The 27,329-nt window shown below is 50.3% G+C and overlaps 1 long non-coding RNA gene across 1 annotated transcript in view; it reads right to left on the bottom strand.

Moving 5' to 3' along the window:
* The window catches only part of LOC112645595 (uncharacterized), a 57,855-nt gene that overhangs the window by 20,153 nt on the left and 10,373 nt on the right, over nt 1–27,329 (bottom strand). The window contains exon 2 of the long non-coding RNA XR_003127139.3: nt 22,613–22,705. This is a non-coding gene — a long non-coding RNA (uncharacterized LOC112645595). The remainder of the gene's footprint in view (nt 1–22,612; nt 22,706–27,329) is intronic.

Raw genomic sequence — 27,329 nt, 5'->3', positions numbered from 1 at the left:
AAATAAAATAAATAAAATAAAATAAAAAACTCTAAAAATGAAAATCAGTGCGCACGACCGTGACATGTCATCATCTGGGTCCTGGGCACCAGGGTCCCCGTGGGTGCTGCCTTCCAGACACGCAGGACCCTTCTCCCCTGCTTGTGGGCAGCAGGCATGTCCTCCCTGCCTCCCCGGCTGTCATCACAGTCCATGCAACATCATGGATGCTTTTGTGAATGAATGAATGAATGAATGAATGAATGAATGAATGAATGAATATGGACAACCGAGCAGACTCTGAGAACCGCTAGAGGGGGCACCGGCCTCTCCATCCAGCCGCAGGGCAAAGTGACGACACAGTAAAATTGCTCAGAAGACAGATGTCACCTTGCGAGGTCGTGGGTAGGCAGGCGAACGGAGGGACACAGGCTCTGGCAACAGGACTTCCAGAACCATCTAGAAGATCCTGATTTGGATGTTTCAGGGAGTTGGGAAGGTTGCAAAGCGTAGGGCTAAGCCCCTGGCTGTGCTTGTAGCCCGCACAGCAGTCTCGTGTAAGTGGAGCCACTGGCCACACGGCGTGGGCCCCGAAGGGGTCGGGGGAGGTCGGGGGAGCCCCAGGGGGAGAGTGGACTCCCTACGCGCTGCAGCGGCGGGAGGCAGGCCTCCGAAGACCTTCTTCTGAGCGTCCCCACGCTCTCCCCCAAAAAATGGCTCAACCGCCAAACAGCGACGGAGCGCTTCCTGTGGGCCTGGCGCCGCAACAGTGAGCAGTGAGAGGAGCTCACGCTCCAACCGAAGGCCAAGCCTGCGGCCCACGAGTCCTTATAGCTCTCGTATGTATGCTGTGACCTGACGCAGCGACCCCAAGACCCACGGAAGCTGTGCCATCAGGAGTCCGAGACCCAGATGATGAAGGGCATTTTGCACACAAAGGGAACTGCAGATGCTAAGGCCCAACGGTAAGGAACCCAGAGGTCGGCGGCTCCTGGGCACCAGGGACAGTGACCTGGGGTAGAGTTCAGGCTGGCCCCGCACCACGGACGGCCTTGGGGGCTATGACGAGAAGTTAGGGGATTTTTTTTAAAGATTTTATTTATTTATTCATGAGAGACACAGAGAAAGAGAGGCAGAGACCCAGGCAGAGGGAGAAGCAGGCTCCCTGCAGGGAGCCCGATGTGGGACTCGAGCCTGGGACCCCGGGGTCACGCCCTGGGCCGAAGGCAGGCGCTATACCGCTGGGCCACCCGGGGGTTAGTTTAACACAATGGGGAACCGTTGGAAGGTTCTGGGCAGGAGCCAGTGAGACGGTGGCCGTCTGCAAGCCACGAGGAGGGCTCACAGCACGACCGCGTCATCTCAGCTTCCAGCCTCCGGAGCCGGCGTAAGCCACTCAGCCCGCGCGATCTGGTTACAGTGGCTCCAGCCCACGGAGACAGGGGTCGTCCCGCCGCGTCGCACTCTGCGCTGCCCTGCCTTCCTCTGAAGCACGGCCCCGGGCACCGGGGGCAGAGGGAAGTCAAACCGTAATAGAGCGTTAAACTCTGCAGAAGGCGACAGCCCTGGCGCACGGCCTGCACCCTGCAGAGGCGACCTCCTCACCCTGCCGGCTCCACGCCAGCTCGCGCGCGTTTCCTTATAATCCCCATCGACGCGGTCACAAAGGCTCCAAAGCTCCCACAAGCATCTTCTCCAAACAGAGAAAAGAGGAAGAAAATAAAACACTCGGGGATCCCCGAGGAAGCTAGCAGCCATCCCAGGTGCTCCGAACAAGCTCGGGCGGGGAGGCACCAAGACCGTCACGCCTGCAACTTTGCGTCCTCACATGATCCCGCCCGTGTGCAACATGCAGACCGCCGGGCTGTTGTTTGTGTCTCTTGACCCTCGCCATCCACCAACAACCCTACCCGTGTGTGCAAAGAGCCTCAAAGGAGAAAGACAACACAACCGTGGAGCAAAGCCAGTGTGCCCCAGCGCAAGGCTCTGAAAGGCGGTCCTACCTCGGGCCGGCCCACAGTTCCGGGGTAACACCCTGGAATTCCCTCACCGTGCAGAGCTTCCCCATATCCCGCTACTCGGGTCTCGGATAACCTTGTCCCAGCTGGGCACGTGGGGAGGCCGCAAGATGCATAAAGAGGAACAGGTGGCCAGCTGTCCCCGAGGAGCGACACCTCATCTGTCTCCCCCCACCACCCCCGGCCCCGAGTCCTCGCCGGCTCCCGAGAGCAAGAACCTCAGGTGACCCGGCCACTGCCTTGCCTCCGAGGAGGGCAGCTGTGTGAGAGGGGCAGGGGGCAAGATGAAAACATGAGCAAGAAGGGACCCAAAAGAAGAAAGACCCGCCTGGGGCACAAGAGCAAGAAGGCCTCTCGGAGGCGACCGCTCGCATGCTGGCTCTTGAAGACCAAGCATCTTCAAGACGCTTGAAGCGTCTCTGCAGGCAGAGAACTATCCTCTGTCCCTATTCGTGGCCCCGTTTCTTCCCTCACCGCCTGGACGGCTCCTGGGGTGCCCGACGGAGAGCGGCTGCGGCCTTCTGGATACTCGTCTCAGCGCCCATGCTCGGAGGTACCCGGGCCAGGCTCGCTCCACCAGGCACACCCAGAGGGCCCGGGGCGCCCCGTCTACGTGTGAGACTGTGGTCCGTCCCTCTGCTGTCCCGGGAGGAGACACGGCTGAGAGAGAGAGGGAGTGGGGACTGCAGGCTGCCCCCCAGGCCGACCGAGGGAGAGGACAGCGCTGGGCGGCCGGTGGACAGAAGTGGCCGTGGGCGACTCTGGGGTGGAGCGCTCAGGGTCCTAGAGCTCCGTGGTCCGGGAGCCTCTGGGAGGCAGGTGCGGCTGTATTTTCCCCATTTTGCCAGGAGAGAATCGTGGCTCAGAAGGACACCATAAATCCCCCAGAGGTCACACAGCTATCAGGTGTCCGAGTCTGTATTTGACCTCCTGCTCCCCCTGCTTTCAGGCATCCAGTGAGGAGGAGAGGCCAGACGGGCTCCGTAGGCAGAGGCTGACATTCATCCAGCACACGTGCCCTGGGCGCCCCCTCTTTCCCAGGGTGGGCGGGATGGGGGCACAGGCCTATCCCAGTCACACCCCTAAAGTTGGGGTGAGCAGAGGGCGCTGCAGGGGCACAAGGTCCTGGAACAGGAAGACGAGCTGCCCCACAGACCAGGGTCTCCAACAGCGGCACCTGCCACCAATTTCCCACCAGGTGGAAAGGTTATCGTGTGGGCCGCGGAGCCTGAGAGCCCAGCTCCAAACCCCAGCTCCGGGCAAGGTGCAGGCCAGCTTCCTCCCCCGGGAAGTGAGGGGCGTGGGGGCCCCCCACCCCTGGGTGATGAGAGCATCGACTTTAGCGAACAGGGCAAACTGGCGAGCGTGGTGGCTGGCACACTGCACGCTCAGCGTGGGCGCCGCTGGGATCGGAGGGGCCGCTAGGATTCCACGGGGGGCATGTTAGGAGCTCCACGCACACGTGTGCAGTGATGTCACAGAGTTGCCTCCGCTGGGGAAGCCTAGGCAGTGCACGACGCGCCGGCCAAGGGTGGCGGCCTCGTCCAGGGGCTCGCTCCTCACGCCCGACCACCCTCAACCCGGCCTGGATTTTACGCGCTGGCTGCCCAGGACGGGGAGCGGCCACCAGGGTCGCCAGGCCCGAGGGCATTCCCAGGATGTGGCCTCCCAAAGTGCCAGAACCAGGAAGGTCCTGAGCCAATGGGGACAAGACTGTCCGGGGCCCCAGTAGAGGAACAGCCCAGCCCCCGAACCCCGGGGGCCCGCAGGACGGAGCAGAGGAGACCTCCCGGTGGTGAGGGCCTGTCCACCCTCAGAGCCAAGCGCGCCCTGCAGAGCTGATTTCCAACCTCACGGGATTTCTCAGACTCCCTCAGGACGCCTTTCTTGCTGGAAAGGCACTCAAATGGGCAAAGGCTCACTTCCCAGAGGGAAACAGGCCACAGCAGCGGGGCGGCAGGCCTGTGCTGCCCACCGGGCTGGATTCCCACCCGCTCTGCTCCGAGTGTTCGGAGGACAGAAGCCACAGCTCCGAGGTCTCCAGGGAGGAAAGGCATGCGGGACCCCCAGGCCCGTCGGGGACACTGTTTGCTCTTGGAAACTCAAGCCCTGGCCATGAACAAAAGCCATTGACCCCATAGCCTGGGTGGGAAGGCTCCGGGATCCAGGTGGCTGTGCTGTCAAGGCCAAGGCCTGGCCTTCACTGGCAGGTGACCCACCTCCCGTCTCCCCAGACCACTCGCCCTCCAGACGGAATGGCTTTTCACGTGGGCCTGGTTTCCTCTATGGCCACGTTTCTGAGAATCAGAAAAGGTTCTCTGAAGAGATGACATTAAGGGCCCAGGAGAAGTCTTCCTCAGGGAGACAGGGGACCCTTCCAGGGTTTGACTCCATTTTCCAGCTGAGGACCCCGAAAGGTTGCATGATACGGGATATGCCCACGGTGGGCACCGAGGTAGGCAACCGAGGCCTGTCGGGGTTGGACGGTTACGCTCCAAAGACCCGCCTCTCCCCACCGAGGGCCGGAGCGGGCCCCCGAAACCAGGGCACCGTCATTCACCCCCCAGACAGGCCGTCGCGTTGCGTAACCCAACTCCGGAAACCCTCAGCAAAAAGAAGCCTCCGTAAGTCGAACAGCGAAAGTCCAGTCCGCCGCACGGCCAGGGGCCTTTCTGGAAAGCCACGAAGTCCATCAGCCAGACCCGAAGGAACATCCAAGCTGCGGCGACAGGAAGCCACGTTCCCACTACTACGGACGTTACCCTTGATGTAGCTCAACGGGGCACCGATCGTCCACCGCACGTCCAACTCCCAGGGCAGCGTTGTTGCAAGGCTGGTTGTTCCCCTGGCCGGACGCTGGGGCGGCTGCCCGCACCCCCTCCTTGCATTTGCCAGTTTTCTATCGATAAGAGAACTCACTAGAACGTCAAGCAAGTCACCATCTTTGGGGACCTGGGACTGTGCCCCGTAGAAAGCCGCGGAGACAAAGTGAACCAGTGGGAAGCACGGCCTTCTCCAAGGGCCCAAGGACGAGAAGCAGCCACGTGCGGGAGCCACCTGGGCGACCTGCAAACTTGACTCTGTCCCTCCACCCTTGGGTCTACGGGTGTCCCGGAGGACAGGGGGCGCCTCGTGGACGTCGCAGAGGCCGGCTCGGTGGAGCCTCCTCAGGGGAGGTCACGGGAGGCATCCCCGGCCTGCGGGCCTCCCTTCCCGAGGAGCCTCAGCAGCGGGGCCCTGCCGCCTCCTCCGCCCGGGCAGGGAGGGGGCCGCGGGCACAGGGCGGGCCGGACCCCAGGAGGCGGCCGCTGTGCGGGGCTGAGGCCTCATCCCTGCTGAGGGGCCCGGGGTGCCCGGTCACAAGCTGGTCGATCGTGGGCACAGAGGAGAACAACACGGTGCAGGGGGCGTGCTTTTCAGGGGTGAGGTCCTAAGGCGTCAGCAAGAGGGGCAGAGGGCAAATGGCAAGGCCCGTGTGCTCCTTCCTCCCGCCCGCAGCCCCGCTCCCCCACCCCGTCCCTCTGCCCACCGTGAGACTCGAGAAGCCGCCAGAAACCTCCAGCCCCGTACCCCGATCATTGGGATAAACCAAGGACATTCACAGAGCGTGAGGACAGAGGCGGGTATAGACAGCGCGGACACGTCCTCCCTCTCCACGCCCTTCATCACCCCCCAAGGCCGGCCCACCCATGAGAGCAAAACACCACAGGAAACTTCTACAGGAGGAGAAAAGAGGCAAAACACCGAAGGGGGGGCAGCCCGGGTGGCTCAGTGGTTTAGCCCCACCTTCGGCCCAGGGTGTGATCCCGGGGTCCTGGGATCGAGTCCCACATCGGGCTCCCTGCATGGAGCCTGCTTCTCCCTCTGCCTGGATCTCTGCCTCTCTCTGTGTGTCTCATGAATAAATAAATAAAATCTTAAAAAAAAAAAAAGCCTAAGGGGGCAGGCGGTGCCTGAAAGAGCGATGCCAGGCAGGTGTAAGAAGCACAAGCGGGCCATTGCACGTCTCGGGGCACAGCCACCACGCAGGGCTGGGGGCCCACGGTGCACTACAGAGCGCGGCCTTGCTTACAAGGAGCAGCCCTCGGGGCGCCTGAGGGGCTCAGTCAGTTAAGCCTCTGACTCTGGGTTTCAGCTCAGGTCACGATCTTGGGGTCGTGGGATCGAGCCCCACGTCAGGCTCTGTGCTCGGCCTGGAGTCCTGCCGGAGAGCATCTCCCTCTGCTCCTCCCCCTGCTCACACCGGCTCTCCCTCTCTCTCTCTCTCAAATTTGACAAATCTTTAAAAATGGGGTGGGGGCACATGGGTGGTTCAGCAGTTGAGCATCTGCCTTCAGCCCAGGGCGTGACCCTGGGGACCCGGGATCGAGTCCTGCATCGGGCTCCCTACATGGAGCCTGCTTCTCCCTCTGCCTGTCTCTGCCTCTCTCTCTCTCTCTCTGTGTCTCATGAATAAATAAATAAACATTAAAAAAAAAAAAAAAAAGGGAAGCAGCCCTACTCGACACCTCCATCATGGTCCAGATTTTTTCCAAAAGCAGCTAGAAATTTGGATATTTCTGTGTCATCTTCTGCTATTTACAGGCTGGCATCTAATTTAGGTTTAGTTAAAACAATGCATGACCCCCCAACACCCCCAAAAAGCTACTGGGCCTGAAGAGAGCCTATGGAACATGTGTCTGCCGCCTGCAGGGCTGAGGGACAGCTCTTAGCTGAAGGAGCCCCCGCGGGCCGAGGCCAGGGCCGACTGCGTCCGGGGGTCCGCCCTCGCAGGAGCCGGCCTGCCCAGTCCCCTACTTCTGCTCTGTAGCTGACACCCGGACCTGACCTTGGAGACCTGGAGAGCCCAGGGACAGAGGCCCGGTCCGGCGTGTGCCTGCCCAGGGCCCTTCCACGCGGCCTCCGGCGGCTCGCTGAGAACACGCTTCATGCAGTGACCCAGCCCCGTGCAGTGGCAGCAGGCCGGGGAGGGTGTGGGTCCCCTGGTCCTTGGTCCTGCTGTCACCCCAATCGTAAAAAGCGCTCGAACGAATTAAACTCCTCGAAAAAGTTCTGTCTCCCTGTCAAGTCAGCACCATTTCCGAGGGCCTATGATTGACACGACTCTTAATGTGCATTTTTAAACATGAGACCATTTTGTGTGCAAATATTGCAGGAATATGAATTCCTTGGTCCAGTGATCCCAAGGCTTCCTTCCCTGGTTAGACGCCCAAGGATGAAATTGCCCTTGAATGTTATCCTAGTCCTCTATTATTTTTATCTTGGGGTCCAGAGCATAAATGAAGCGTGTTGGGGAAACCCAATTCTGTAGCCGCTTCCAGAACCTGCCAACGTGCTTGCATCCAGCTGGTCCAGTGTCCTCCGCTGTGGCCCTGCCAGCCTGCCTGGCTACAGGGCAGGTGGGGTGACCCCATGTTGTCCCTAGGGGGACTCCAGGCTCCAACCTTGGCTCTTTTGTCTTTGACACTGGATAGGGACGGCTTCATGCACCTGCCACGTGCTCAGTGCTCAGATTCCCTCACTCAGAAGGACCCTGCCCTGGGCTTAAGGCTCTACTACTGTGTCTTGAAATTCTTTGCTCTAATTTTGTAACAAGTGGCCCTGTTTTTTCATTTGACCCTAGGCCCCACAAACCCTACAGCAGCCCTGCCCTCGAGGGCTCATACCCCAACAGCTACAGCATTGTGGCGCTCAACCTGTGAGAGAACTCTCCACCCAGGAGACACCAGGGGAAAGCTCACTGCCTAAACTTGAAGCCATAGTCACAGTCAAAGAAGCCTCCTCTAAAGCTGTTTACATGTGGCTGCAGGGTGCCCAGCCTGGCCAGGAGGCTGGTGGAAAGCCCAAGAGCCTGCAGGGAGGGAGGGAGGCACTCACATAGAACTATAAGAGCCTAGGATTGGTGTTGCTGGCTTCCTGGAGGCGGGGGCTCAGGGCTCGGCTGACCTCGAGGGGGAATCAGATGGGATTCAGGGTCTGAAGAAGCCGTGAGAATGGAAGGGGAATATGTGGAACACAGGAAGCTGAGGGGTCAGCAGGCTGGAGGGCCTTAAGTGGGAGGGTGGGGTCCTGGGGCCCCTTCCCTGGCCACCCCAGCCACCAGACAGCAACTTTTACACAGCCTCCCAGGGTCACGGTGCCTGCCAGCCCCCAGGCGCCCCCAGTCTCTCATCTCCCTGCACAAAGGCTGCTCTAATTCTCCTTGCAGCCCGGGTGAGAGGCAGTCAGGGAACAATGCTATCTGCGCGTGGTGGCGCCCAAAATACGACTGTCATTTATTTCGTTATATGAAATTAGAGCACGCCTTGTAGCCATAATGAATCATTCCCTTCTTGCCTCGGCCACGGTGTCAGGCAGGAGCTCGGCATCCCCCATTCAGGGCCTTTCACTTCATTGCAGGCTAATAATAACCCACGCGGGTGAGCCACATCTTCCCGACACAATGCAGGACCTGGACGGGCATCGTGGGCAGAAGAGCAGTGCCCATGGGAGAGGGGGGAGCAAGCCAGGTGGGGACCCGGATGGAGCATCATGCTAGGAGAAAGACAATGCCCATGGGGAGGACAGAGACAGTACCAGGATGGGGCCCAGGTGAGAACCTGGGTCGCCCAGGTCGCTGTTTCAGCTGTTCCACCTCATGGGAGCAGAAACTGGGCTCACTGCTCATCTCTCTACCAGGGTTTTTTTCCAATCAGTGCTCAGGTCTAGCTCAGAAACTTCCTTTTAAACGAAACCATATCCTCATCCCCTGCCACCACTGGTACCCTCACCCTCCATTCAAGGGTGAGCTTTCCAGGTACTGACTATTCCTACAGCCTCATCCCACCCTGGCCTAGAGCTGTCAAGAGCTGGCTCCACCTGTCTTATACTGCATCGCAGCGCAGGCTCTGTAGCAGCAGGAGCTCAGTAGATGAGCAAGTGCATCCTGAAGGAGCCAAGTGCTCAGGTGCCTCCCACCAGGGCTATGAGCAGGAGCCCTGTCTCATCCTGGGCAGGGAAGCCAGACCAAGGCCACACCCTACTGAGTCTCCTTCACCAGGACAATGCAAAGCCAGCTCAGGGGAGACTGTCTTTCCAGACCCTATGATTATTGTTGGTCTCTTCCACTAACCGTAACTCCAGGTCTTTAACTGCTGTATCCACAGGAGTAGGCACAAAACCAATTTTGTTGGATGAAAGAAGAAATGAATGAATAAATGAATGAGACCCAAAGGCCATGTGCTAAGCAGCATAGAAGAAACCCCAGGAAAAAGTGATCAGGGAAGGGAGGGTGTTCACTAGTCCCAGAGGAGGTAGAAAAAAAAAAAAAAAGGCAGACTGACTAAGACCTAAAATCTAAGAAATGACATAGCAGTCAGTTCCTCTGCTTTTCCTTCTGTTTCATATGTGCTAGATGTGGAACTGAGGAAACCAGAAATCTGGAAATGACAACAGTCACAGAAAACAAGCTCCCAGTGAAAGCCTGATCTCTCTAGCCAAAGGACAGGGAGAGGGGAAGCCAAGTAAGGCAGAAAACTTTTAGACAATAACTGCTCTCCTCCAGCCAAACACTACAGGAGGTTAAAAAGTGGTCCTATCCACATCCGCACCAGCAAAGGCCAGAAAGGAAGACTAGGCTTCCACTCTCGGGAGGCCATAACAAGGAACCCCAATATCCCCACTGGGGCAAGGGCTGTCTCTCCAAACTGTCAGTAGAGATCGTGAGGAGCCTAAGTTTCACCTCTCACTTGGAAGCAGCAAAACATGCCTCCAATCTCTGAGGGAGTCAGAGTAGGCATAGCTAAAGATCAAGACTTTCACCATCATCCAGCACAAACAAGACCACCCCCATCACCATGTCATGGCGCCTACATGGGGAGCTAGTACTCTTACCCACACCCAAAGTAGTAAGGATCCTACTCCCTCCAGTGTCAACAGAAGCAAGTGGGAAGCCTTGAGGTAAATTATATTTATATCAGATAAAAGAGACTTCAGAGCAAAGAAATTACCAGAGACAGGGAGGGACATTGTATAATAATAAGAGGGTTAATCCATCTAAAAGACATAATCCTAAATCTGTGTGCACCAAATAACACAGCTGCAAAATATCTAAAGCCAAAACTGTTGGCAGCCCACACTCCTCTACCAAAGTGATGACAAAACCATCCAAAACAAAAGTTTTAAGTAAGATTCAGAGGCTCAAAACACAAATTCCCAGGTATCATTTTAAAAAATCATCAGCATACACAGGAAACAAAGGTCTCAAAGTGAATAAAAAAGACAATCAGATGCCAACACCAATACTAGAGAAGTGTTATAATTATTTGACAAAGATTTTAAAGCACTTGTCGTTTAAAAAATGCTCCAGTGAGCAATTGCAAACACACTTTGAAATGAATGGGGGAAAAAAGAATCTCAACAAAGAAAAAAAAGGCATAAAGAAGAACCAAATGGAAATTTTGGAACTGAAAATCATAATAACCAAAGTAAGAAGCTAAGTTAGTGAGCCAAAGAGGAGAATGGAGGGGAAAGAGGAAAGAATCAGTGAACTGGAAGAGAGAACAAATGACATCAACCAGTCTGAACAACAGAGAGAAAAAATATACTCAAAAAAATAATAGAGCCTCAGAGACCTGTGAGATTATAACAAAAGGCCTAACAACATTCATTTCATCAGAGCCCTGGAAGGAGAGAAGAAAGAGGATGGTACTAGATAGTGCTCACAGGAAGAAATTTGATATAAGATTTGACAAAAGACATAAACCTACAGAGTCAAAGAGCTAAGTTTACCCAAACAGTATATATACAAAAACAAACAAACCAAAAAAACCACCATAATCAAACTTCTTAAAACTAAAGATAAAACAAAATCTTAAAAACAACTAGAAAAAAAAAACCTCATCTTAATATAGGGGTATAAGAATAATAGAATAATAGTAATTTCCCATCAGAAACCACAGAGGTCAGTAGAAGAGGCACAATGTTCTTCAAGTACTGAAAAGAAAATAACTGCCTACCCAGAATTCTATACCCAGCAAAAATACCCACCAGTAATTAAGGAGAAATTAAGACATTCTCCAGTGAGGGAAAACTTAGAATTTGTCCAGGGCAAACCAACCCTAAAAGAATAGCTAAGGTAAGTTCTTAGCTATAAGATACCCTAAAAGAAAGGATACCCTAAAAAAAATGTGTAACATCAAGAAGGAAGAGAGAATTCAATAAGCAAAAATCTAGGTAAAATAAATAGGCCTCCCTTCTCTTGAGTTTTCCAAATCATGTTTGATGGTTGAAGCAAAAATTATAACACTGTTTGATGTGATTCTAAATGTACATAGAGAAAATATTTGGGGGAAATGGTGTTATAACTGGGGAAGATAATGTTACTTAGAGGGAGATCATGTTTCTATGCTTCATTCAAACTAGTGAAGTAATGACACCAGTAGATATCTGGGGTTTTTTTTAGTGTATCTCTTAGTATGGCTTTTTCAGTGGCTGTTCTAGGTATTACATTCTTTATACATAACCATAACTCACTCAACATGAAAAAGATAATGTGAATAGCCCTATAATGATTAAGAAATTTGAATTTGTAATTTTTGAACTCCCAATAAGGAAATCTCTAGACCCAGATGGTGTCACTGGTGAATCCTATCAAATGTTTAAAGAAGAATTAACACCATTCCACATAATCTCTCCCAGAAAATAAATAGAAGAACACTTCCCAATTCATATTATGACACTTGTATTATCCTGATATGAAAACCAGACAAAGACTGTGGAAGCCAGGAAGGGAGGAGTGGAGGGAACCAGGGAAGGAAGGAAAGAGAGAGGGTGAGAGAGACTGAGGGAGGGAGAGATGGGGAAAAGGAGGAAGGGAGAGAAGAGAAAAGGAAACTACATGAATATAGATAAAAAAAAAACTTCACAAATATTGACAAATAGGATTCAGCAATATATAAAAAAATACTACACACAATTAACAAATGGCATGTGTTCCTCCAATGCAAGTCTGGTTCAATATCAGAAAATCAACCAATGCAATCCACCATAGTAACAGACTAAAATATAAAAACCATATGATGATATTAATTGATGCAGAAATATTCGATAAAGTGCCTCTACAAACAACTTACAGCTAACATTGCACCTAATGGTGAAAGACTAAATGATTTTCCCCTGAGTTTAGGCAAGGTGTCACCATCAACACATTTATTCAACATGTTGCTGGAAGTTTTAGCTGGTATGATACTTTTTTAAAGGAAATAAAAGACACACAAGTGAGAAGAGAAGAAATGAAATTGTTGCCATTTGCCCATGCCATGATTATCTATTTAGAAATCTATTTTTAAAACTTCCTAGGACTAAAAGCAAGTTCAGTAAGTTTTCAGGATACCAGGTAAACATGCAAAAATCAATTGTATCTCAATATACTACCAGTGAACACGTCAACACCAAGGTTTAAAATAGAGTGCATTTTTAAAAATATTTTTATTTACTTATTTATAAGAGACACATAGAGAGAGGCAGAGACACAGGCAGAGGAGGTAGCAGGCTCCCTGCGGGGAGCCCGATGTGGGACTTGATCCCAGGACCCTGGGATCATGCACCCTGAGCTGTAGGCTGATGTTCAACCACTGAGTCACCCAGGTGTCCCTATCTTTGATTTCTTTAATCATCGTGTGTAGCTGTCTGTATATGTCTTGCACATGTTTTGTAGGGTTTATACCTTAGTATTTTTTTTTTCTGAACAATTATAAGTGTACTCTATTTTGGGACACCTGGATGGCTCAGCAGTTGAGCATCTGCCTTTGGCTCAGGGCGTGGTCCCAGGACCCCGGGATCAAGTCCTGCATCAGGCTCCTGGTAGGGAGCCTGCTTCTCCCTCTGCCTGTATCTCTGCCTCTCTCTCTGTGTCTCTCATGAATAAATAAATAAAATCTTTTTTTAAAAAAAGATCTAAATAAACAAGGACACATACTATGTTCATGGATAAGAAGACTCAATGTGCTAAGGATTACTTCTCCTCAAAATGACATACAGGTTTAGTGCAATTTCTATCAAAATCCCAGGAATGAATATAAGATGTATATATTACACTGAGTGAAAAAACCAGTCCCCAAAGATATAATTCCATTTATATAACATTCTTGAAATGACACAAGTATAGAAACAGATTAGTGGTTGCTAGGAATTAAAGAGTGGTTGGGAAGCAGAAGGAAATAAAACAAGGATGACATGCGGTGTTCTTATGGGGATGGAACTGCTTTGTATGTCGCCTACATCAATGTCAATATCCTGATTGTGATAGAGCACCATAGTTTTACAGAACAGTATGATTAGGGAAACTCGGCAAAGAGTTCATGGGATCGCTCTGTATGATTTCTTATAACTGCATGTGAATTTATAGTTATCTCAAAATAAAAGGTTTCATTTTTTTAAATACCTAAAAATAAAGATGACCAAATAGTTGATGATAGGTACTTCTCCTTATAAAAGTATTCCAGCTAATGAATTAAGAAGATGTGAGAGAAAACAGAACATAACCATTTTTGCAGGCTTAAAATATTGGAAGATGTCAGCTTCTGGGGTCATTGGCCCCTCTGGTCGGAGAGTGTGCACCCCTTCTCAGAAAAATGAAATCTAATAAAATATATATGTTATAAACTATTGAAATACAGTCATCAAAATGTTTTATTAAAAGAAAGCAAACCTGTGGCATAATAATATGTGTGCATCTTCATTTATGTATCAAATAATAAGGTCTAGTGGCAGGTCCAATCATTTCAAAGTGGAAATGAGCATAAGTTGTATTTTGAGACACAGATATCTGCAATAGATATAATTCTATAATTTCTACTGGGGAGGAAGTCACAGGATATACAAGAGACATAGGAACACGTTAAGTGACATGAAAACAGAGCAACCAGCAAAATCAAGTCCAGGGGGAACAGTATGGATCATCCAGTTCCTTGAATAAATTCCAAAGGGAAGAGAGAGAAAGTGTGAGAAAAGGTGAGGCATGCCGCCCAATCGCAATGGATGGACCTTATCTGATTCAAACAAAGAAATTGTTTCAAAGAAGAAGTCAGGTTCTGAGACAAGCAGAGGAAACTGACCATCGACTGGATATTTGACAATATGGAGGAATTCGGGTAATAAAGTGAGATAAAGGTGTCACACTTTAGGCTTTTTTGAGAAGTCCTTATCTTTTAGAGATGCATTCTGAAGTAGTGATGGGTGAAATAACATGGTATCTGGGATTTGCTTCAATAAACCAGGGCACAGGAAGGAGCCCGGGAGTTGGATCTGGGCAACAGGTACCCGGGGTTCTGTTTCTCTGAACTCATGTTCCTTTTGCACATTTGCTACGTTTTCTATCGTGAAAAGTCAAAATTAAAGCTGCAACGGATGTCATCGTACATGATTCTTTGTTTTCATCTAGGATTATTCCCTGCAATTTCTAAAAGTGGAATTTAGGAGTTGAGGGGTGTGCACGCTGTAAGGTTTCTGCTGGAGTGAAGTAGAGGGACAGGAAGAAACCAGGACCGCTCCTGGTGGGGGACGGGAACATTTTCAGAGGTAGGGCTCGCCCTCTTCCACGCTGCCTCTCCTCCTCCTGGCCCGGATGAGCCCTTCCTCTAGGAAAGAATCCAAATGTTAGCAAGCACTCAAACTCTGCTTCTCATAGTTCAAACTTGCCTGGCTCTTGCACCCAACTGTAACTGTAAGATGGTTTCTTCACCTAATCTCGGTGGGCGGGTATAGGTGCTCGGTCTCTTTCTTTTATGCAAGATGCTGTAGCAACACGCTTGTGGTATATTACTGTGTCCTCAAGATAAATTCTTAGAGGAGCCTCCCTCAGTCACAAGGAGAGGGATTTTGCCCTCCTGGAATCAGTCCCCTTTACTCCCACCTGCAGCCAGCAGTACTCTGGTTCCTTGCCTCTGGCTAGATACCCTCAAATCTGCAAACAAACACTGAAGGATTTACTGGGTTAATATTAGGCCACTCCCTATGAACAGCCGCATCTTTTATTACTGGGAGGTTGAACATTCTAATGTGGTAAACTCAGATGCACAGGAGAAAGTTTAGTTCCTTGGGCTCCCTAGGAATATAAGGTCTAGCGTTTTACCTTAGGAGAATGAGTTTTCAGTTGCCAAGCCCTTCACTGCCCAAGCTCGCATCATCCAAGAGCCATGATTCCCAGTGTGGCGCCCCAGACTCCTGCAGGGGAACCACCTGGAGTGAAGGTCCCAGGGACACCCTCTAGAAGCAGCCTCTGGGAGTGAAGACTGGGCATCACTGTGAAACCCTTATGATGACCCAGACCTAGAAACAACTGTCCCAGCCCCTCTCCCTTAAAAACTGGGCTGGGGTACAGCTGGAGCTCTTGCCCAAGAGGCAACCATAAGTACCAAGCTCCTGAATGAGCCACCACTGAATCGAGGATAAAAGGAAGGAAGTGCTTAATTAACTGACCAATAAATTCATTAATGAACAAATGAGTCAATTCATTAACAAATGAGGAAATAAGGGGCGCCTGGGTGGCTCAGTCAGTTGAGAGTCCAACTCTTGGTTTTGGCTCAGGTCATGATCTTGGGGTCATAGGATCAAGCCCCGAACTGGGCTCCACGCTCAGCAAGGAGTCTGCTGGAGATTCTCTCTCTCTCCCTCTGCCCCTCCCCCTGTTCTCTCTCTCTCTCTCTCTCAATAAATAAATCGTTCTTTAAAACAATGGAATGAGTAAGTGGATTGCTTAATAAATAAATAGCTAAGAGGGGCGCCTGGGTGGTTCAGTCAGTTAAGCATCTGCCTTTGGCTCAAGTCATGATTCTGGTATCCTGGGATCGAGCCCCACATTGGCCTCCTTGCTCAGTGGAGAGCCTGCTTCTCCCTCTCCCTCTCCCTCTGCTGCTCCCCCTGCTTGTGTGCTCCCTCGCACTCTCTCTCTGTCAAATAAATAAATAAAATCTTTAAAATAAATAAATACATAGCTAAGACAACTAGAATGAATAATACTGAAATGTGTACGGAAAGACAAAAGACCCCAAATATCCAAAGCAGACTTGAGAAAGAACAAAGCTGGGGGTATCACGAGCCCAGATTTCAAGATATATCACAAAGCTGTGGTCATCAAAAGAGTATGGTGCTGGCACAGAAACAGACACGGGGGTCAACAAAACAGGGTAGAGAGCCCAGAAGTCAACCCATGCTTTTATGGTCAATTAATCTACACGAAAGGAAGCAAGAATATCCAAGGGGGGAAAGACAGTCTCTTCAACAAATGATGTTGGGAAAAATGGACGGCCACATGTGAAAGAATGAAATTGGACCACTTTCTTACACCCCACACAAAAATAAACCCAAAATAGATTAAAGACCTAATTGCGAGACCTGAAAAAAAAAATTCCTAAAAGAGAACGTAAGCAGTAATTTTTCTGACATGGATCCTAGAAATATTTTCCTAGATATGTCTCCTCAGACAAGAGAAACAAAAGCAAAATTAAGTGGCTGGGAGTACACCAAAATAAAAATGCTTTTGCATAGTGAAGGAAGCTATCAAGGAAACAAAAACAACAACCTACTGAAGGAGAGAATATATTTGCAAATGATATATCTGATAAGGAGCTAATATCCAAAAAATATAAAGAATTTATATTATTTATGCAACTCAACACTAAACATACTCACATGCACACACACACACACACACACACACACACACACATTTAAAAATGGGCAGAGGACCTGAATAGACATTTTCCAAAGAAGCCATACAAACGGCAAACAGCCGTGTGAAAAGATGCTCAACATCACTAATCATCACGGAAATGCAAACCAAAACCACGATAGGATCTCTCCTTACACCTGTCAGAATGGCTAAAATCAAAAAGACACAAAATAACAAGTGTTGGCAAGGATGTGGGGGGGGGTGAAGGGTCTCTCGTGCGCCATTGGTGGGAAGGCAGTTTGTGCAGTCACCGTGGAAGACCGAACGGAGGTGCCTCAAAAAATTAAAAATAGAAACTCCATAAGATCTGATCATTCCACTACTGGGCGTCTCCCCAAAGAAAATGAAAACCCTAGTTTGAAAAGATATGCTCACCCCTACGTTTACTGCAGCTTTATTTGCAAAAGCCACGATATGGAAGCAGCAGCCCAAGTGTCCATCAGTAGATGAGTGGATAAGGAAGACGGCGTGTGTGTGTGTGTGTGTGTGTGTGTGTGTGTGTGTGTGTGTGAAGGAATATTACTCAGCCATAAAAAAAGCAAAACTTTGCCATTCGCACCGACGTGAATGGACCTAGGGGACATAATGCCAAGTGAAACAAGAGAACGACAAACACTGTATGATTTAATGCTTATGTGGAATTTAAGAAACAAATGAACAAACACACACACACACAAAAAAAAAAACCACAAAAAAAAACCCAGGCTGTTAAATACAGAGAACAAATGGACGGTTGCCAGGGGTGTGGAACAGAGAAAGGGGATCAAGAGCACACTTAGGGTGGCGAGCGCCGCGTATTGCACAGAGCTGTTGAGTCGCTGTACTGTACGCCTGAAACTGACAGAACAGTTTGTGAAGTTCACTCCCATAAAAAATAATTTTTAAAAGTCCAAGAATAGATAAATAAATACGTGCCTAGGAGAAGGAAAGGAGCGTTCGTCCCAAGCGGGGAGTCTGAGGACAGGGCAGGTGCGGAAGCCCACCGGGTTGCCCACCTCCCCGCTGCTGGAGGAGGGGATGGGTCTCGTACTCAGCCCGGTGGCCCGGACACTGCTGGCTGGGGCGCCCCGGGGACCGGAGAGCTCAACAGCACCCACGATGCTTGCAGGCCCAAAATAACTGTGTTTTATGTTCTCTACGCATTTTTCGAAGACTGTTTATACGAGTCCCCTGCTACAAATCAAATAATTGTGGGGGCTGGGAGCATTCGCAACATCTGAAATAAGGTAACACACGCTGCCCGGTAACTGAGCACCCACGTTCTGAGTTAGCAGTGATGATTTCCCAAATTCCCATCAGTAAACAGAAATCTGGGTAGCTGAGGACCAAAAAAGCTCCTTTCTCCCTTCCGGCCTCCGCTTGCCTCGTCCTTCCACCTTTTCCTGTTGGTCTTCCTAAGAAGGGTTAGGGTCCTGAGCCGCACTGTAGCCCCCACGGCCCCGGGCGGCCAATCCTTGCCCGGCGGTCGCAGGAGCAGGTGCATGCCCAGCTCTCCGAGCAGCTGCCCCAGGACCGTGGTTCGGACGTCTGTGCCGTCCAGCTCGGAAGCCGTGCTCTCACCTGGGCCTCGGCCTCAGTGCCACGGGCAGCCGGGGGTGGGCAGCGGGGGACAAGACTCCAGACTCCGGAGTCAGCGCCCAGTTACTGGAGAGCGTGCATGTCCCCGAGTGGAGTATGAGCCACAGGCCACAGGCCACAGGCCGGCAGGGGACACGTAGCTGCTCAAGACTGGCGCTTCCTCTTCCCAGCAGCCCCTGGCTACAGACCCTCCTCTCCATAAAAAACCCAGGAATTGCTCATTTGCAGGACTCATTTCTTTAAAAAAACAATGTTCATAGAAATTAGGGACCCTCAAAACTCATGCGAGTTTTCTCAAGGGGTTTCTTTAGCTCCTCTGCCCTGACTGCCTTCTAGAATTCTCTTCCCATCCGACCAAAGCAGCCAGGGCCTCTGAACCCTGGCGGAGCAAGAATTGCTCATTTCTATTTTAATAGTCTGAATACCACCACCCCTGGGGTGCATCATTTTCTAGTTCTATAGCAAAGAGATGGCTCTGGCTACACCCTCCCCTGTCCCCACCGGGGGACGCCAGCCCAGGGGGCAAAGCCGAGGACCTGGCCCTCCGCCCCCAGGCTGCTCAGTGTCATCCAGGTGAGTCGCACCTGTGCCTTTCCCGCCAGCCGGGCCTGCTCCCTCACGTCTAGGGGACCCGTCCGGGCACCCTGCTCTTCACCACTGTGACTTCAACTTCTCGTCATAAAACGAAATGATTCTGCTGTTTATGCTGTTAGCTACATTTATCTTTAAGAGCAAGATGTTGAGTTTAGTTTTAATGATGAAAAAAGCCTTTCAAAGGATAACTCATTGGAACTCATTATGTACTATAAAGGCCACTATTTAAAGATTCAGTAATTCCAGTGATGATCTTTTTAAAGCAGATTTATAGCAGAAAATAGTTAGATTCTTTGACTTCGGTTATAATTTTCCATTTTGTAATTTAATACTCCTTTAGTTTATATTTGCACATTAAAAATATAGCATCTAAAAGTCCATCATTAAATACTTTTAATAAGTGCAATAAATAAGTTTTACAGTGTGCATAAATCTAAAAACAAAACCCAACATAAATTGTTAATCTTACACTTTTTCTCATTAATTGCAATACATAAACATATGTTTTATACAAAGATATTTGCTACAAAATAAGTATAATAAATACAGTTTACCACATGTATTAATCTTAATAGTTACAAGCTGTTAATCTTATATATTAGGTAATAATTTGCAATAAATAATTGTTTATTATCTTGATGTTTGCTTGTCTTGGGTTTTAGCAATATGCAATAAAGAAATGCAATTTTGAATAATTTGATTGTAAGACTGCTGGGGAAATACTGTATGTTATAATTAGCTGAGAGAGGTTTCTGTTCACAAGAAGAACCACAGAGACGGGGAGAAATCACCAACCCATACGTTAGCGAGTCCGTAAATAATTTCAAAAGTTGAGTTTGGTTTCAAATAAAACACATTTTTAAACTTAAAGGCAAAAGCAATTAGTGCGACACGTCCCGTCCTTGAGTGCCTTCATCCTCACACAGTCAAAGGAGACAAAGAGAGCGGGAAGGCCGTGGAACCTGCCCAGGTCTTGGGATGGGAATGGCTGCCCACGAGGTGGGAGGAGTGGACAGCCTGCCCCACCGGCCGGGGCCTCCCCTCGGCCCGCAACCGCACCCTCCGCAACCCGCAGCAGGAGCGTGGGCGCACACACAGCACCCTCCGCACCCGACCCCCGGCCGACACCCGCTCCATTCCACCGGAGCCCCGCGTGCTATTTTTCAGGGAGGGGTTGTCACCTTTACTGAACTTAATAAAAACTGTTAATCTTATATGTAAAGGTAATAATTTGTCATAAATAATTGTTCATTATCTGGGTATTTGCTTGTCTTGGAGTTTAGCAATATGCAATAAAGCAGTGCAATTTTGAGTAATTTGATTGTAAGACTGCTGGGGAAATGCGGTGGATTGTAATGAGCTGAGGAAGGGTCCTGTGGGCGAGAGACACTGAGATGGAACCAGACCACCGGCTTCGGGCCAATGTCAAGCCGGCGACCTCGCTGCTGACGACACGGGGTCTTCAAATATTCACTCCAAGACAGAAAGCTCACCAGCTCCCTGTCCTCAGGAACCCCGCCCTGGCTGAATTAGGACTTGGTCCCTGAGTGATGCTGAGGTGGTCCCCAGGGTCCTACAGTGGGCGTGGGAAATGCAGGTGTGGAGGCCGGGGGGGGGGGGGTTCCTGGCCGAGGCTCCACGAGGCCCCTAGGCCGGCCGCTGGCGTCAGAGAGCGAGCACCCTGTGCGCTTTGTCTTTGTGAGATCCCAAGGGCACAGTCACTTTAGGAAAACCTGCCCCAGCCAAGGAAAGAAAGGAAGGAGCGAGGGGGCAAGAAAGAGGGGAAGGCGGGGGGAGGAAGAGAGGGTGGGAGAAGGAAGGAGGGAAAGGAGAGAGGGAGGGAGAGAGAGAAGAGAAAGAGAAAGAGAAAAGAAAAGGAAAGAAAGACAAAGAAAAAGACAAAGAAAAAGAAAGAAAGAAAGAAAGAAAGAGAAGAAAGAAAGAGAAGAAAGAAAGAAAGAAAGAAGAAAGAAAGAAAGAAAGAAAGAAAGAAAGAAAGAAAGAAAGAAAGAAGAAAGAAGAAAGAAAGAAAGAAAGAAAGAAAGAAAGAAAGAAAGAAAGGAAAGAAAGAAAGAAAGAAAGAAAGAAAGAAAGAAAGAAAGAAAGAAAGAAAGAAGAGGAAAGGAAAAGAAAAGAAAAGAAAGAAAGAAAAGAAAGAAAAGAAAAGAAAAGAAAAGAAAAGAAAAGAAAGAAAAGAAAAGAAAAGAAAAAAGGAAAGCCAAGAAGGAACCAGGACAGCCGCGGGGATCCGTGATCCCCCGACCACTCCTCCCACCGCACCTGCTCCCACCGCACCTGCTCCGGCCCCACACGCTGCCGAGCGTCAAGTGATAGTAAGGTGCCTGCACGGAGGCGCCCTGGCCATGTGCTCCCGGGGCTTTAGCATCTCCCACTTCCCCGCTTCCGGCGCTGGGGCCGCTCACACAGCCAGCCCGCCCCCCCCCCCCCCCCCCCCCCCCCCCGTCTCACATGCAGCTCTGCAGCCTCCCCTGCCATGGGAGCCTCTGGCACCTCCCTGCCCCGCGCACACCCTGGGAGGGCGCCCTTCACGGGGGCAACGGAACAGCTCAGCACATGGCCACTCCCACCGAGGGGCCGGCTTCAGGCAGAGCTGGTTCCAGGTTCCCGGGAGCAGGTTCCATGAGCCCAAGGTCCCAGGGGTCTGAAGACAGCAAGGGCCCAGGGGTCACAGTGAGCAGCTCCCCTCCCAACACCCTGCTCCCTGCCAGGCTGGACAGGGACGGAAGCCATCACACACGCGTGTGCACACACACACACACACGCACACACACACACACGCCCTGAGGCAGGCATCTCCATCAAAGCCCTCTGCCCAGGCTCACCAACCCCCCAACCCTGAATGTGAGACAATAGGACACTAGGTCTCAGGACGCTGCTAGGCCCCAGGAGGAGGCACCAGCCGGAGCCCCCCGGCGCCCCCCTCCCAAACCCTGATATTGAGGAGGCCTCCCGGAGTTCACCAGGGGCCAGCAGAGCCCCGCCCCAACTCATCCAGGGTAAGAAATTTTAGGACATCGCCAGATTCTCCGGGAACCCTGGCTAATCCAGGCTTGGGGTGAGGGGTCCAGCGGGAAAGGGGGACTGCTCTCATGCGAGAGCCCCAAAGTGGGGGGGACCGCACGCTCTTGTCAGGCTCAAGGCGAAGGGGACGACGGCTGCAGAAAGTCTGCAACTGCCACAAAAAAAAAAAAAAAAAAAAAAGCAGCGGCAGGAATGAGGAACACTGTAGAGCCACGCGGGCAGACGGCAGCGCGCCCTGGGCCCGGCCCGGAGATGCGAACAGCAAGCAGGGTCCCTGGGCGGCGAGGGGCAACTGCGGAAATCTCGCAGCCAGATGAAGCTCATAAATTTCCCCTATGAACAATTGTTTTCATTTCCCTCCCATGCCACTAGATATTATAAGTGGAAAGCAAAACACAAGTAAATATGTTCATTCCACTCTCGTGATCAGTGATAAACGGGAGACTGCAGAGGCTGGCAAAGGTCAGCGGGCCGCGGGCGGCGGGTCTGCGAGCGGACACTGCCACCCTCCGGCCGCGCGCGGGACTGCACCGCCCGGCACCGCCCGGCCCGCAGGCCCACCTCCCGCCGGGCCCAGGTCCAGGGCATCCCCACACTCAACCTGCGGGAAGGCCAGAAACTGCAGGAGGAAGCCTCAAATTTCAAAGCACCATCCCCCATCACCCCCCTTGCTGAGTGTAACCACTCCTACCTACAATCGAGCGCATCTTTCCGGGCTCATCCTCTGAGCTGCATCTTTCCGGGCTCATCCTCTGCGCTCTCTACCAGGCGTACAGAGCTATGCCTGCCAAAAAAAGGAAAAAAAAAAAAAAAAAAAAGATAAAACTGTCCGTGCAACACGTTCACTCGCGATTTTCCACGCGGCGTTCAAGCTGAGCTGATTTCCAGGAGTATCTTTTTAAGGGCTGCCTAATAGTTCAGCTTGTGGGTGTCTCGGAAGTTATTTATCCACCACCCTCTTGCCCCCACCCCCCAACCCCCTGTAACTGTTCATTTTAAGTGTTTCTAACGTTTGGACCGTTCCAGGTTCAACGTTGTAGCTGAAATCTTTTACGCACAAACTCGTGTTCACGTTGTTTAGGCCACTAGAGGTGGAATTACTAAGAAAACAGTTTTAAGGCTCTTGATGACATTACTCTTTTCTAGGCGTGTAATGCCCATATGAAGAATATTACAGGAAATGACGGGTGGACATAAAACAGTTCAAACGAATAACGGAAGCAGATGCACTGGTTCTCGGGCAGGAAGGCTCTGCACCGTCAACATGTCAGTCTTCTCCCATCTAATCTTTCAACCAAATGCAACTCCAAAAAAAAAAAAAATTCCTTCAAAGCTTTGTTCATGTTTTGTTAGACTGAATGCAAATTCTACTTGAAAGTATATATATGTTTTTTATTTTTTATTTTATTTTTTTTAATAATAAATTTATTTTTTATTAGATAAATATGTTTTTTCAAAAAATAGCCAAGGAATATTTTCATTGAAAAAGGAAAAGAGAGGAAAATGCGATTTGTTCAACCAGATATTAAAACATATTGCAGGGCAGCCCGGCTGGCTCAGCGGTTTAGCACCGCCTTCGGCCTAGGGCGTGATCCTGGAGACCTGGGATCGAGTCCCGCATCGGGCTCCCTGCATGGAGCCTGCTTCTCCCTCTGCCTGTGTCTCTGCCTCTCTCTCTCTGTCTCTCATGAATAAATAAATAAATAAATAAATAAATAAATAAATAAACTATATATATATATTTTTTTTTTTAAATGAGTGGTTAAGCATGCAACTCTTGATCTCAGTCCAGGTCTTGATCTCAGGGTTCAAGCCCCATGCTGGGCTCCATACTGGGTGTGGAGCCTACATTAAAAAAAAAAAAAAAAAAGTGAAGCACAAAATAAAGAGTGCAGAAAGACCCAAATACGCATACATACCTATTTTTAACGCAAAGGCATTTCATAACAATGAGGGAAGGATGGCTAACCGATACTAATACAAGTACAATCTGCCACTCATCTGGAATATAAAATTAGTGCCCTGCTTGATGCCACATATTAAAGCAAATCTTACAGGAATTAAAGATTTGTCATTTTAAGTGAAATTTAAAAAGTAGCACCTACGTAAATTGTAATGGGGAAGCTTTTCCTAAATCCAATTCCAAGGGCAGGATCTAGAGAGGGGAAAAAGATAGCTAAATTTGAATTGTACAAATTTAAAATATCCACACGCGAAAAATACGATTTTGCAACTGAGAGGTAAACCAAAACCAGGGGGAGAATTTAATACATATAATAGGAGGTTAATTCCCCTACTGTAAAAAAGCTTTCTAGCAAACGAATAACGAAAATCTATCTTAACAGGAAAAACTGTTACTGAGGACCTGACCAGCAATTCACAAGAGAATAGAATATTTTTTTAAAGATTTATTTTTATTTATTTATGATAGACACAGAGAGAGAGAGAGAGAGAGGCAGAGACACAGGCAGAGGGAGAAGCAGGCTCCACGCAGGGAGCCCGACACGGGACTCGATCCCAGGACTCCAGGATCGCGCCGCTGAGCCACCCAGGGATCCCCAATTCACAAAAGAATAAATACAAATAACAAATAAGCCTATAAAAGATGCCCGACCTTATTAGTCATCAAAGACATGCAAATTTAAACAAAAATGAGATCATTTGGGTGCCTGTATTGGTAAAGATAGAAACGATGATAATAGAGAGTGTTGTCAAGGGTGATGAAATGAACCCCTTTGACACCCCCGGTGACAGGGTAAGTTGGGTAACCTTTATGCGGGGTAATTTGGTAATAGTATCAAAATCCTTAAAAATGCATGACCCAAAGATTCTAGTTCCAAAGGAATCACTCACGGATGTGTATAAAGATTTAGCTCAGGTTGTTCATTGCTTTTGGAAACAAATCCTATGTCCAACAATAGAAAAGTGAACAGAGTAGATGTGCATGTATATCCATAAAAATTCTCCATCCAACAGAGTCCTCAAGAGTAATGCTACAGAAACGTACTTATTAACATTTAAGGATTTATCATAATACACTGTTAAGTAGTAAAAAAGGCAAATTACAAACAACGTAACTGTGTTTTCCGCCTGCACAGGAAAAAAAAGCGCAAGGGTACACCTCCAAATAATAATAGCGTGCGAGGTTATAAGTAATCCTTAATATTCTTTTTGCTGATTGGTATTTTCCAACTTTCTACATTTAATGATTTCTTATCAATTGTTAATGAGAAAATTCGTTTTTAGTGGTTTCCTAGAAATGTGCTGATTATCATTCCCGCCAGCAGCGCATGATGTGTTTGTGGGTATATTCGTGGAATATGCTCGGAACACATACTCAGGCGAGGGCACATTCTAGAAGCTAAGCCACACGCATAAACGCCCATGGAGCTCTAGGTTGGAGAGACGGAGAACAGGGCGAGGAAGCAGGGCTGGGATGACACACGGGCCCGGTCCTTCTCCCCAGCGGAGAAGGAGAGCCGGGGGAGGGATGCGGGGAGGGCCGCTCTGAGGAGATGAGCAAAGGAGAGAAACCTGAGTGGGCTGAGGGACGCTGAGCTCGGGGCATGAGTGGAAGCAGCCGGAGAACCTTCTGGGCCATGGTAGACAGTTTGGATTTTCCCCTGGGTATAATTGTGACGGGACCAGTGGAGGATTTTGTGCAGAAGGATACGATCCGATTTCGTTTCCCCAGACCCCGCGACTCTGGGTAGGGTCCGGAGGTCGCTGCAGATGCTGGGCCTGAACTGGGGTGGCCTTGGAGTGGCCTCGCTCCTGAGAAGCTGGCAGGATAGGCCATTACACTTGCTAATTGTGTAAGCAACCATGAGAGCACCTTGGGGTTGGATTTTGTGTTTCTCCTCGGGGCCCCTCGACAACAAGGACGCTCGGGCAGTTGGTCCCTCCATAGATCTGGACATTTCTGAAGAGAACCAGGCCAAGGGGGTTGACCAAAGCTACATCATCCACCACCCCTCCCCAGGCCAGAAATCATCCTATAAATGGGCCTTGGGCTCCACCTAAATGTTGACCAAGAAAGGAGGACATGAATTGTTGACCCATTGAATCATCTACCCCCTACTTTGTGTCCATCGCCCACCACACGGGCCAGCATAGAAATCACACTTTCCCCGAAATACGAATCAAAAGTTTTCCTGCATCCAATGCCTCATGTGATGGAAGGAGGAATATATGTGCTCTTACGCCTCTTTTCGGGGTTCGGAGATCCCTAATGGATTGCCGTGACTTCTTTCCTCCTGAGCTCCGGTGTGAGCCCACTGTATTCGTATGAGGGAAGGGATTCTGTGGTTTCCCTGGTAAATATTTTAAAAGTCATTATCATCACTTGTAGGATAAGAATGCATCGAAATTTTTGCTCAAAATTATTCTTCTAAATCGAGGTGCGTGTTCTCGACCTTCCCCAGTTGGAGGAGGCCGCTGCCTCTCCCGGTGCCATGTTCCCATTTTCTCTGCGTGCTGCTTCCCCGGGCCCTGAAGAGCTCTGTGCTACCTCGCTTGGGAAAGCTGTTCTTTTGTACCCAGAAAGTCCCCTTGGGGTGTTGGAGGATAGGAGAACCGCGAGCTGGGGCCTGGGGCCGCTGTGAGGTCAGTCCTGGGCTTTCCTAGGGGTCAGACACAAGGATCCATCACCTCCGCGCAAATAGATCAGAGATGAATTCGTGATTTCCACCGTCCTCGCCCAAAGCTAGGCCCGGCTGCTCATCGGGTCCCTGGAGGACCATGCACTCGGGATGGGGGGATAGAGGGGTTCTTCTGTGCGAGACAGCTCGGGAGCTCAGTTGGCCTCCAAAATGCCCAGGGACAACCTGGTTTAGTTGATGTGACGGCAGCAGAGAGGAGGTACCTGTGTGGCTGCAGGGACGAGGACTCCAGGGTGCGGCCCTCTCAGCCTACGGAGCCTCCATCGGTCCCAAGTAAGATGCGTGATAAGAAAAGGGAGCCCCCAAAAGAGTCCTCTGGGCACAGCACCTCCGTCAAAGCTCCCCAGGGACCCTCCGGGAGGCCTCCACGTCCGCCTGCCTGCTTCAGCGAAGGGAGGAGCGAGCAGACCCCCGCGGCCGCCTCCCTCTACGCAGGCCGCACTGGGCCGCCACCGGCCGCCACCTGACCACGCGGGAGCATGGGCGACAGGGAGCGGGATGACGCAGAGTCTCAACCCACTGGCTTCTCCACGGTTGCGGGGTTTTGGATGCTCTTTTGGACAGCAAGTGAGAGAGCAGAGGCAGGCTCCCCGCGGAGCAGGGAGTCCCAGGCGGGGTGCAACCCCAGAACCCCGGGATTGCCACCCAAAGCCAGAGGCGGACGCCTCACCCCTCAAGTGCCCATGGCCCCCCAGGTTGGACCCCAAGGCAGCGCGGCCCTTCCAGGGCCCTCAGTCTCACCATTGG

This window comes from Canis lupus, chromosome 1 (assembly GCF_003254725.2).
Source record: "Canis lupus dingo isolate Sandy chromosome 1, ASM325472v2, whole genome shotgun sequence".
NCBI lineage: Eukaryota > Metazoa > Chordata > Mammalia > Carnivora > Canidae > Canis > Canis lupus.
Note: the sequence above shows the minus strand (reverse complement) of the source record. Positions and strands in the feature narration are given on the sequence as shown.